This window comes from Dermacentor variabilis, chromosome 9 (assembly GCF_050947875.1).
Source record: "Dermacentor variabilis isolate Ectoservices chromosome 9, ASM5094787v1, whole genome shotgun sequence".
In the NCBI taxonomy this organism is placed as follows: domain Eukaryota; kingdom Metazoa; phylum Arthropoda; class Arachnida; order Ixodida; family Ixodidae; genus Dermacentor; species Dermacentor variabilis.
In genome coordinates this window covers 10,468,516-10,479,881 of record NC_134576.1, presented here as the reverse complement: position 1 = coordinate 10,479,881, position 11,366 = coordinate 10,468,516, and the positions used below count along the sequence as shown (strand labels likewise).

The following is an 11,366-nucleotide window of genomic DNA, read 5'->3' as shown; positions in this document are numbered from 1 at the left end:
CAAGTTAAATATCACACTGTTAACATTTGCCAGCAAATGGTCGTATCAAACATTATAAATATACTGAAAAAGGTGCTTTCTTGGGATAGTTGGCAATTATTGAGAAAAAATTACGTACAGCGTGAATTACAAGGACTGCGAGAGGCGACACACTGCGCTGACTTCCAATAATATTTTATTGCGTTGCCACATTGTGTGTATGTATACAAGAGCGGGCATGCACAGAAAATGAGTCACAAGGGGCGTCTAACAGCAAGTCATTGTACTAAGCACGTGGTCACCTGAAAAAAAAAACAATTTCTATCTCATGAAATACAATACTTCACTAGGGTCAGCGTGATAGAGGGGGCACTAAGGCACACACTACCCAGTTTTCTGGTCAAGTTTGCTTCTATAATTTCCCGGATGACTTGTGTCTCGCTACAACTTCCGTGTCTTCAAAGAGGGGCACGCACCCAGTTCCAGGGCAATGGATGACGAATTGGCCTTGAACAGTGTTATGGACATTATAGTGCACTATTAAACGATCATTTAGGCACCCGCCTGTCCGTCCAACGTATTTACTGCCTCAAAATAGGGGAATATGGTAAACCAAATTCGTTGCACATATCGCAAAACGCTTTCTGTGCCCGACAGAGCAAGAACTCTGACGCGATTCAGGCGCGTTTACACACTTACAGAGCTTTGCCAGCTTTTCCGGGGTTGAGAAAAGGACTGCGATTCCTGGAGGTTGCCGAATCTTTTTTAGCCTATCGGAGACATCATGCACGTACGGTGGCACTGCGAACCGATGTCTTTCAACCAGCTGGTTCCTTGACTGAGCAGGCTCATCACGGTTTGTGCCCCTCAGAAGCGGTTCCGCTATGGCTGAAATCAAGGCCAAAGGATAGTCAACTCTAGAAAGGCGATCAAGCTGTGCAGCAAGACTATGTTGCATCTCGTGTGAGCAAGATTTATTGAGGCTCTTAAGGATGCAAAACTTTAATACCTCATTTAACGAGGTCTGAGTGTGCAGAGTTAAAGGGCAAGAGTGACTTCTTACTTCTCGGTTCGAAGCACCAGGCTCAGATCTACAAAGCGCGAAGAATCATCAATGGGGGCCTCATGCGTTAGTTGTAGAGGCTTTCTTAAACATCTGCAAGACTCCCGAAGCAGCAGGCTCGAAAGCGTGATCAGTGCAATCAATAAATACCAGGTAGCCATTTACAAACCTGCACACTTTGACAGATGCATCTAGGTGACCTTCAATATCGAAATCATGAGCTAGATAAATATCACATAGTTGCGGCGTGAGGCATGATCCTATACAAACACCATTTATTTGTATATTGTGAAGGATCATGCTTGGCGCCGCCACTGATATTTATCTAGCTAATCATGATTGAAACATTCAAGGTCACCTGGATGCGTCTCACGTTGTCAAAGTGTGTAGGTTTGTGGACGAATACCCGGTATTTATTGATTGCACTGATCACGCTTTAGAGCCTGGCTGCTTTGGGAGACTTGGAGATCTTTAAGAGCTGCAGCCTCTAGAACTAACAAATGAGGTCCCCATTGATGATTCTTTGCGCTTTCTAGATCTCAGGCAGTGCCTTGAAAACAAACAGGTGTGCTAGTGCTTTGAACCGAGAAGTAAGAAGTCACTCTTGCCCTTTAACTCTGCACATTCAAAGCTTGTTAAACGAGGTATTGTGAAGTTTTGCCTCGTTAACAGCCTCAATAAATCTTGCTCACATGGAATGCAAGATAGTATAGCTGCACAGGTTGATCACCTTTCTTGGGTTGGCTACCCTTTGGCCTTAATTTCAGCCATAGCGGAACAGCTTCTGAAGGGCACAAAACGTGATGAGCACAGTCAAGGAACCAGCCGGTTGAAAGACACAGGTTCGCAGTGCTACCGTATGTGCATGCTGTCTCCGATAGGCTAAAAAAGGTTCGGCATCCCAGTCCTTTTCTCAGCCCCGGAAAATCTGGCAAAGCTCTGTAAGCATGCAAACGCGCCTAAATCGCGTCAGAGTTCTTGCTCTGTCGGGCACAGAAAAGATTTTGCGATATGTGCACCGAATGTGGTTTACCATATTCCCGTTTTGAGGCAGTAAATACGTTTGACGGACAGGCAGGTGCCTAAATGGTCGTTTAAGAGTGCACTATAACGTCCATAACACTGTTCAACGCCACTTGGGCATTCATTGCCGGGACTGCTGCTGCATGCCCCTCTTTGAAGATACGCAAGTTCTAGCGAGACACAGCTCACCCGGTACATTATTGAAGCTGATTGCACCAGGAAATTGGGTAGTGTGTGCGTTAGTTCCCCCTCTATCACGCTGACCCCTAGTGAAGTCTTGTATCTCAACAGATAAATATTGCGATTTTTTTTTTCGTGACCATGTTCTCAGTACATTGACTTGCTGTTAGAACACCCCTTGTGACTGCCTTTCATTTTCTGCGCCCCCCTCTTGTGTATAAACACATTATGTGGCAATGCAATAAAATATTGTTGGAAGTCAGCGCAGTGTATGTCATCTCTCGCAGTCCTTGTCCTTCCCACTGTACATCATTTTTTATACTTAACAGTGAATATTAATTGATTCAAAATTAGAAAAATATAGTACACATCTGAGCTGCAAAAATGCAATTGATGCAGCAAATGACGTTTAGCTTTCCAAAAGAAAAAAAATGTTCACGGTTAACCACGAGGTGCAGGGACTCCATTCTCTGAGCATCTTGACCAATAAATGCAGCGCATGGCATTGCTGGAATCTTGCGTCCTGTATTAGCAAAATAAGAAGAGAATCATAAGAGTTCAGTCTGCAATTACACGTGTACACTGTGGAAAATTCGATAAGGCAACAAGCTCCTGAAAGTAGCAAACTTAATTAATGTGACTGGGAACAAGGCACAGCTCAGGCAACTGGGCAAGACATTGTGAAAGATAGGAGAAATTTTTATTTTGCAAATTTAGGAATTGCATTTACTGTGAACACTAAACCACTATGTCACTTTGAATACAAGGCACATACAGCAGCAAAAGCAAATAAATTTACAGTAGCCTTTTCACCATAGAAAATAAGAGTGAATTAAATTTAATGACACTACCAATGACATCTCTCAACAGACATTTGTCCAGGAGTGTGTATGTGACCCTAATATAAATTGACATGAAATCTGCAATATATCTCTGCATTACACTTTATAAGTACTGCAGCTGAGAACCTTACGGGATATGGCACATTAAGAGTGACATGCATAAGACATTAAAATATGGCTGTTTTTACACAACATTATTACACTAGGAGACAGAGTAGTTTTACAGAGTGCACACAAAATGAAAATGAGGGAACCCCCACTGGCATTCTCATTTGCCCTGCAATACCTGCATTCAGCCCAACAATCTCCAACTCTCCAATGCAGTTTATTAGACCATTTCTGTATACTGAAATTTATTATGTATTTCTTATTTACTAATTTAGTAAGAACTGACATTTTGGCATACTTCCCTTGAAAATTTAGCATGTGTTAGCTATTTTCCTTAGAGCAGGCCCCTTTCTTTCAATGGGTTAGCTTGGCGATATGGTGACAAGTAGTATTCACAAAGATCATAAGTTTAAATAAACTTACGATCCTTCGTCATGCTCCCACTTTTTACTTCATGCTCTAAACTGTGATACCCATCCTAGGCAGTTTATGTTATTCTGCGAATACATACATGGTCCTTCTTTATGTAGCCTCTCAACTAGAGCCTGAAATTTCTCGTCTCCTAAAAAAATCATCTTTACCACCCGAAATATATTGCATGGTTACCCCTCATTGGGGGAAGGAGGGATTGTATATAAGTGTTCATATTCAATGAACCTCAGAGCCACAACCATTTCTCATCCTGTGTTGCCACTACCCGCATGAGTCGCTATGGTTGTAAATTGGCTACCCACCCTCTCCCGCCTAAAATTACATTTTTCCACCTGGAAAATCACCACAGCATTGCATTTGATTGAATGAGTCCTCCTGTGCATGTTTTTTTTACTCGTCTTGTAATGGCTAGGTTCAACATGGTCAAGTTGTCTGAAAACTGCCAAGCCCCAACCAATACTTTGTGTAGTTTCTAAATTATGAAACATTCATTTTTCAAGACTTGTCCCAAATTAAGCATGAGGCAGATTTGCATGATGCAAATGAGGAAAGGTTGTGCTTAGTGACAATGATAGGCCTACTATATCCTTCAAAACTGTGCGAAATGACATATGCTTGCAATATTCATGAGCAGCTAGCTCAGTACAAGAAATAGGCGCAATGCCTGCGGAAATGTTTTTTAACACCCATGAGAGGTCCTAGTTTCTTGTAATTTCTTCAAATCCCTTGCAGTCTAGATTGCAATCCGGCGCATTTTGATATTGTATTTGAAATAAAAACAGCTAAAATTTTAAGGTTTTGAGAATTATACGGGATTAAATTAAAGGTAGCAGAGTAATGCAACGAGCAAATAACAAGCTCATTGCATGGAGTAAAGAAATATTCCTTTCCTGCGAAAACATTGGTAGCAGGAAGGTCATACGAAATTAGCACTGAATGCACAATAAAGAATATCGTGCTGGAATACTCCAGTCTGTGAATATTCTTGCACAAAGAAAATCCTCATTATGAAAGGCCATCAAGAAAATGCAAGTGTATGCTTTGGATCAGCAGTCATACCTGCAGTATGCAGTACAATCGGAAATATTTAAAAACACGCACAACTGCACATAATATCAAGCTTAGGCCGCCAAGGAGCCTCAGAGTTTTAAATTATAACTTGACTTACTATATTAAACTTCACACCTATATCTACTTACAATGTTGTCTTCCCAACTGCTTCCTAGAAGACATCAACCATCTATCTGCCTGAAGGGGAATGCAAGTGGCTTGCTCTTGATGGAGGGCACCAAGGCTGGGCATTGTGAAATTGCTGGTATCATCTGCATGACCTGCGAGAAACAACGCTCTAAGTTCAAGATAAACAAATGCTATTAGAATGAAAGACAAGATCACTGGCAATGAGCCTCGTTTTGATTTGCACGAGAAAAGCAAAAAATATGGACTTTGTGCTGCTTACTGAAAAAGAAGCAAGCTTCCTTCTAGATGTTGCAGTCATGCATTAACATTGTCACACAGCTGCACGTTTGTATGCTCATATGCTGCTGTCGCTACTCTGCCAGCATGCTTTGCATCGCTTATTATTTCAAGTTATATTGATCATTGTGTTTTCTTCCCAATTTTTGGCAAATAGCACCACCAAAGAAGTAGCTCACTTACACACACACTCCCTTGTGAGGAGCAAATTCACATACACGCACGCATGCATGCACGCGCGCGCACACACACACATGCACACACAACAAACACACAAGCCTCTACCACATAAGCAGCTTCCCACGCTTGACACACTGAATTTTTTATCCTTTGACACTCCTACTGGTAAGGCATAAAAAAGCCTTCGTGTGACCAACCCCACACTCCTCAACCTACACTTGCAGCTTAAACAGTTTCTCGAGAGCCAGGAGAAGCCTTGCAGCTTCCCCAGTTCTCCAAACTGTAGTTACGAATTTCAATAGGGCTATAGGCGACAGCTCTCGAAGGGCATGCAAACTACCAGGAGAGACCTAAAGCTTGCATATGATACCTCTAAAGCACAAGAACAACACTCCAAATTTTCAAAATTCATTAGAGCTCCTGAGGACAATTGCTATATACGTAGGACGTATCGAAAAACCTGATGTTCACAATTTCAGCGGTTGTCTGTATCAACGGAAATGTGGGCTAATGGGAAATTCAGGTCTTTAAGCTCAGCATTAGCGTAATGGTGAAACACACTACCAGATTTCTTAATCATTTATTTATGCTCTGGATGTAACGTTCCCTTTAGAATAACAATCAAGGATATCAATTCATCAGGGCAGAGGAGGGAAAAAGGAGGAAGCGTATACCTGACGCCTTCCCACTGATCCTCCTGAGAAACGGCGCCTCATACAGCAGTTGTCCAGGTTGGCTTGAAACCAAACTCGGGTTTCAGGCGGCAACACTCGCTGCACCAAATTGGAAGAGTTTTATTGCGAGTAAAACTCTACGGGCCTTATGCAATACATATGCACGCACACAAAACGCACTCGCGCGCACAAAAATATACGCACTCTCAAAGCGCAGACACAAAAGCACGCACGCGCACACTGATAAACAGAAACAAGCACACATACATGCAGGCAGACACGCTATCACGTGCACGCACACACAGCGACCCACACAGAAACAAGCTCACAAAACACGTACGCACTAGACACACACAAGCACGCCGGCCCATACAAACCGGCATGTACGCGCGCGCACACACGCACGCACGCACACAAAGCGAGCTGAGCGCACACACGCACAGACAAAACGAGCCGAAAACATGCTAAAGGCGCCCGGCAAGCAGCAACAGCAGCACGCGACCGCATCAGGGAGAACCAATACCGCGCCAGTTCTTTTGAAAGGTGGCAAAGTCAGTCGTCCTTTTTCTACGCGACGCAAAAGTGGTCGACCAGATTACAAGAAGCCACGCTGAACGCACAAAAGAAGCACATCTACGAACGTTCAAGCGCAGAGAAACAAAGCGTAACTATGCAGGCGCACCGCGCCCGATATAAGACGGGGCGCGATCGAGGTAGTTAACTTCCCTACTAGGAGTGCAGCTGCTCTTGCTCTTACATTAGTGAATTATGCTACGAGATCACAGTAAGAAACTTCTAGAGCGAACAAAAACACGTAACCCACCAAAGAAATACCAAATAAATGGGCACTTGCCTGAAAATTCCCATTATGGCAGTACTACCGACCGCCGACACAGGGCACATTGCAACTGCTCGTCTCAGCGTCCGTGGATCCATCTTCCAGTGCGTACGAACGCTTTGCTTTGAAGTGGAGCACGAGTAATACACAAAGCACGGGCCACACCTTTCTCTACACCGCGCACAAAACTAATCGCACGTGTAAAATTATTTCGCACAGCGCGAGACGCGAACGCATTTCATGTAGCGAGAGAATGCAATAATGGCGTAGCTTCCGCCTTCACGTCCTGCCGCGCGCCGAAGTGACGGCATGTGACTGTACAGCGTCCACCCGTCACTTCCGGTCGCTTTTCATTGGGCAGGGGGCGGCCGCGCAAATTGAACGTTTATTCTGACAGGTTTGCTTGCTCGCATGGCCGCCTGTTTGCTGCTGCTTGGTTCTGGTCTCCAACTAGAGCGGTGAGGCGGGTAGTTGTTACTCGGTTTTGTGCCGAGCATCTTTTTTTTGGGGGGGGGGCGCAGTCTGGTGCTGCATGACTGAGGGTACAGTACACAAATCGGGACCGTGAGCGAGACGATCGGCGCTCCTCTGCGGGTGCGATTAGATTATTAGCTGCGTCCGAACGAAGCAACCTTGCGAGGTCACAGTGTAGTTACAGCGATATCCTGGCTCGATAAAGACCCTCACATCTTGGTCGTGCGACAGCGACGCGTAAGCATTCATGAGGCGACTGAAGAATGTGTTTGCAAGAGCGTATGCTGTGGATAAGCAATTACAGCTTTGACGAAACCAGCCCCTAATATACAGGCTGAGCCTTACAAACTGTGTCCGAGGATGCGCTTAGAAAACAGACCAGTAGCTTAGTAAAACTCTGAATAACTTAGGCAAGGTACGTGGAGATTCGGATTTGAGAACTTCCAGCGTGATCTCGCCGCTATAAATGTCTTCGTTATGGCTTCACCAAGCAAATTGTGCGTTGATGCCATTGTACAGCAGAGGCTCGTCTAACAGCACGTCCCTGTTTGTTCAGCAATGTATCCACACAGCTTCTTTAATTTCGCCACTTTTTGTTGGGCTTTTACGGACACCGAAACATTCGTGCAGAATTGTGCAAGTTGCTCGTGCGTTTTCATTCTGCTATTGCAGTTTCTCTTAGAAGTGTTTAATTGCATGATAATATAATTGTGAGCACAAAATATAGTGATAATTAAATTGTAAGTGAAAGTGGGTACATTTTCTCAATGATACATTTTGGAGTGGCCGTCATGCCAGTAACATCAGAATCCTAGAAAAAGATCGACAGTCACTTAGGAATGCGAAAACTTAATGACTTCATGGATGTACACTTGCAATTATCACGTGACCGTGATACGCACTACATTGTCACGTGTCCTTTACAATTCTACCTTCATCTGCCGCAATCCACTTTGCTACAGTTTGTACGAACCTTAACCGAATTTATTCCACCCTAATACACATTATTTACCCATAATTGCTCATAATTAACGTTGTTCTATTTACTACCTTCTGTATCACTACTGATGTCATACAAGGCGCTGATGACGTCACGTTTTATTGCTTTATTATACATACTTTCAAGGCCTAGTAGATACAACAGATAGAAGGGGTGAAATTATACAATATTTGCAGTGCAGGGCAAGAATAGAAAATCAAACTGTAAGACACTTTGAACAGCGATGTTGAATTAGTGGCGTCACAAATTGAGACTGTGGAGGCGGAAAGGCGGTTCCATTCAGTGGCTGTTCTTGGCAAAAAGGAAGAATGGCACATGAATTTTGTGTTGATGGTCCATGTGAGACGAGATATAACTTGGTGGGGTGAAAATATTTTCTTTAAGAGAAGGGTTAAAGTACCATATTCTATGAAAAATACAGAGACGAAGGCACCTACGACGTAACCAAAGGTCAGGTTGACCTAGTGTTCTTTTCATGGACGTGACGCTAGAATGACGTGAATAATTTGAGAGAATAAAAGGGCGGCGCGGTTCTGAATGCTTTCAAGGGAAGCGACAAGATTGGCATGAGCAGGGTCCCGTATGGATGGTTGTTGCGGAGAACGCCATCTTTCCTACCTGAAAGGCCATAAAATGCTTTCGCATTAAAAATGCAATACATACATAACTTGCTCAATGCGTGGACGTGTACACGTTACTTAGGTTTATGCATCAATGCATTCAACACCCTTCAGTCGTTGATTTAGCACCCTTCTTGTAGCAAAGTCGCACCTTATGTGTGGTATACACCCTTGTGATAGGGTGTTTTGACCGAAAAGGGTGCTAAAAGGGTGCGGACGTGGGTGTAAATGCAGAAAGCACCCCCCTTAACACCCATAACGGTGTAAAAATGTTTAGTGTGCAGTTAGCGAAAAGCAGCTCGGCTGTGTGCAGCAGTTAGTTTCGTGTGTACTGAATCTTACCGGGAGAAGTTTTGGCGCTTTATCTGACCACACACATTATTGTAGCTAATTTCACGACTTCTTGCGGTACTTTTCAAGCACAGTGGCCGCGCTCAGCGTAGTGGCGCAGTTAGCGAGAAGCAGATCGGCTGTGTGCCGGTGTTAGTTTTGCGTGTACTGAATCTTACCGGGACAAGTTTCGGCGCTTTCTCTAACGCAAGACATTATTGTAACTAATTTCACAACATTTTGGGGCACAATTCAAGCAGAGTGTCCGCGCTCGGCGTAGTGCGTAGTTAGCGAAAAGCACCTCGTCTGTGTGCCGCAGTTAGTTTCGCGTGTACTGAACCTTACCGGGACAAGTTTCGGCGCTTTCTCTGACCCCAGACATTATTGTAGCTAATTTCACTACTTTGTGCGGTACTTTTCAAGCACAGTGGCTGCGCGCGGCGTTGTGGCGCAGTTAGCGAAAAGCAGCGCGGCTGAGTTCCGCAGTTAGCTTTGCATGTACTGAATCTTACCGGGACGAGTTTTGGCGCTTTCTCTGACCACAGAAATTATTGTAGCTAATTTCACTACTTTTTAGGGTACTTTTCAAGCACAGTGGCCGCGCTCAGCGTAGTGGCGCAGTTAGCGAATTGTAGCGCAGCTGTGTGCCGCAGTTAGTTTCGTGTGTACTGAATCTTACCGGGACAAGTTTCGGCGCTTTCTCTGACCCCAGACATTATTGTAGCTTATTTGACTACTTTTGGGGTACTTTTTAAGCACAGTGGCTGCGCTCAGCGTAGTTGCGCAGTTAGCGCAAAGCAGCTCGGTTGTGTGCCGCAGTTAGTTTCGTGTGTACTGAATCTTACCGGGACAAGTTTTGGCGCTTTATCTGACCCCAGAAATTATTGTAGCTAATTTCACTACTTTTTAGGGTACTTTTCAAGCACAGTGGCCGCGCTCAGCGTAGTGGCGCAGTTAGCGAATTGTAGCGCAGCTGTGTGCCGCAGTTAGTTTCGTGTGTACTGAATCTTACCGGGACAAGTTTCGGCGCTTTCTCTAACGCAAGACATTATTGTAACTAATTTCACAACATTTTGGGGCACAATTCAAGCACAGTGGCCGCGCTCGGCGTAGTGCGCAGTTAGCGAAAAGCAGCTCGGCTGTGTGCCGCAGTTAGTTTCGTGTGTACTGAATCTTACCGGGACAAGTTTTGGCGCTTTATCTGACCCCAGAAATTATTGTAGCTAATTTCACTACTTTTTAGGGTACTTTTCAAGCACAGTGGCCGTGCTCGGCGAAGTGGCATAGTTAGCGAAAAGCGGCTCGGCTGTGTTCCGCAGTTAGCTTTGCATGTACTGAATCTTACCGGGACGAGTTTTGGCGCTTTCTCTGACCCCAGAAATTATTGTAGCTAATTTGACTACTTTTTGGGGTACTTCTTAAGCACAGTGGCCGCGCCCGATGTAGTGGCGCAGTTTGCGAAAAGCATCTCGGCTGTGTGCCGCCGTTAGTTTCGCTTGTACTGAATCTTACCGGGACAAGTTTTGGCGCTTTATCTGAAACCAGACATTATTTTAGGTAATTTCACTACTTTGTGCGGTACTTTTCAAGCACAGTGGCTGCGCGCGGCGTTGTGGCGCAGTTAGCGAAAAGCAGCGCGGCTGTGTTCCGCAGTTAGCTTTGCATGTACTGAATCTTAGCGGGACGAGTTTTGGCGCTTTCTCTGACCACAGAAATTATTGTAGCTAATTTCACTACTTTTTAGGGTACTTTTCAAGCACAGTGGCCGCGCTCAGCGTAGTGGCGCAGTTAGCGAATTGTAGCGCAGCTGTGTGCCGCAGTTAGTTTCGTGTGAACTGAATCTTACCGGGACAAGTTTCGGCGCTTTCTCTGACCCCAGACATTATTGTAGCTTATTTGACTACTTTTGGGGTACTTTTTAAGCACAGTGGCTGCGCTCAGCGTAGTTGCGCAGTTAGCGCAAAGCAGCTCGGTTGTGTGCCGCAGTTAGTTTCTTGTGTACTGAATCTTACCGGGACAAGTTTTGGCGCTTTATCTGACCCCAGAAATTATTGTAGCTAATTTCACTACTTTTTAGGGTACTTTTCAAGCACAGTGGCCGCGCTCAGCGTAGTGGCGCAGTTAGCGAGAAGCAGATCGGCTGTGTG

At 44.7% G+C, this 11,366-nt stretch overlaps 1 long non-coding RNA gene across 1 annotated transcript; it reads right to left on the bottom strand.

Moving 5' to 3' along the window:
* Positions 1-2,502: 2,502 nt before the first annotated feature.
* LOC142557899 (uncharacterized) lies at positions 2,503-6,114 on the bottom strand. The gene is made up of 3 exons (XR_012822896.1): positions 5,958-6,114; positions 4,827-4,958; positions 2,503-2,768 (listed from the first exon to the last, which is right to left on the bottom strand). It is a non-coding gene; the product is annotated as an uncharacterized LOC142557899 (long non-coding RNA).
* Between the last annotated feature and the right edge of the window lie 5,252 nt (positions 6,115-11,366).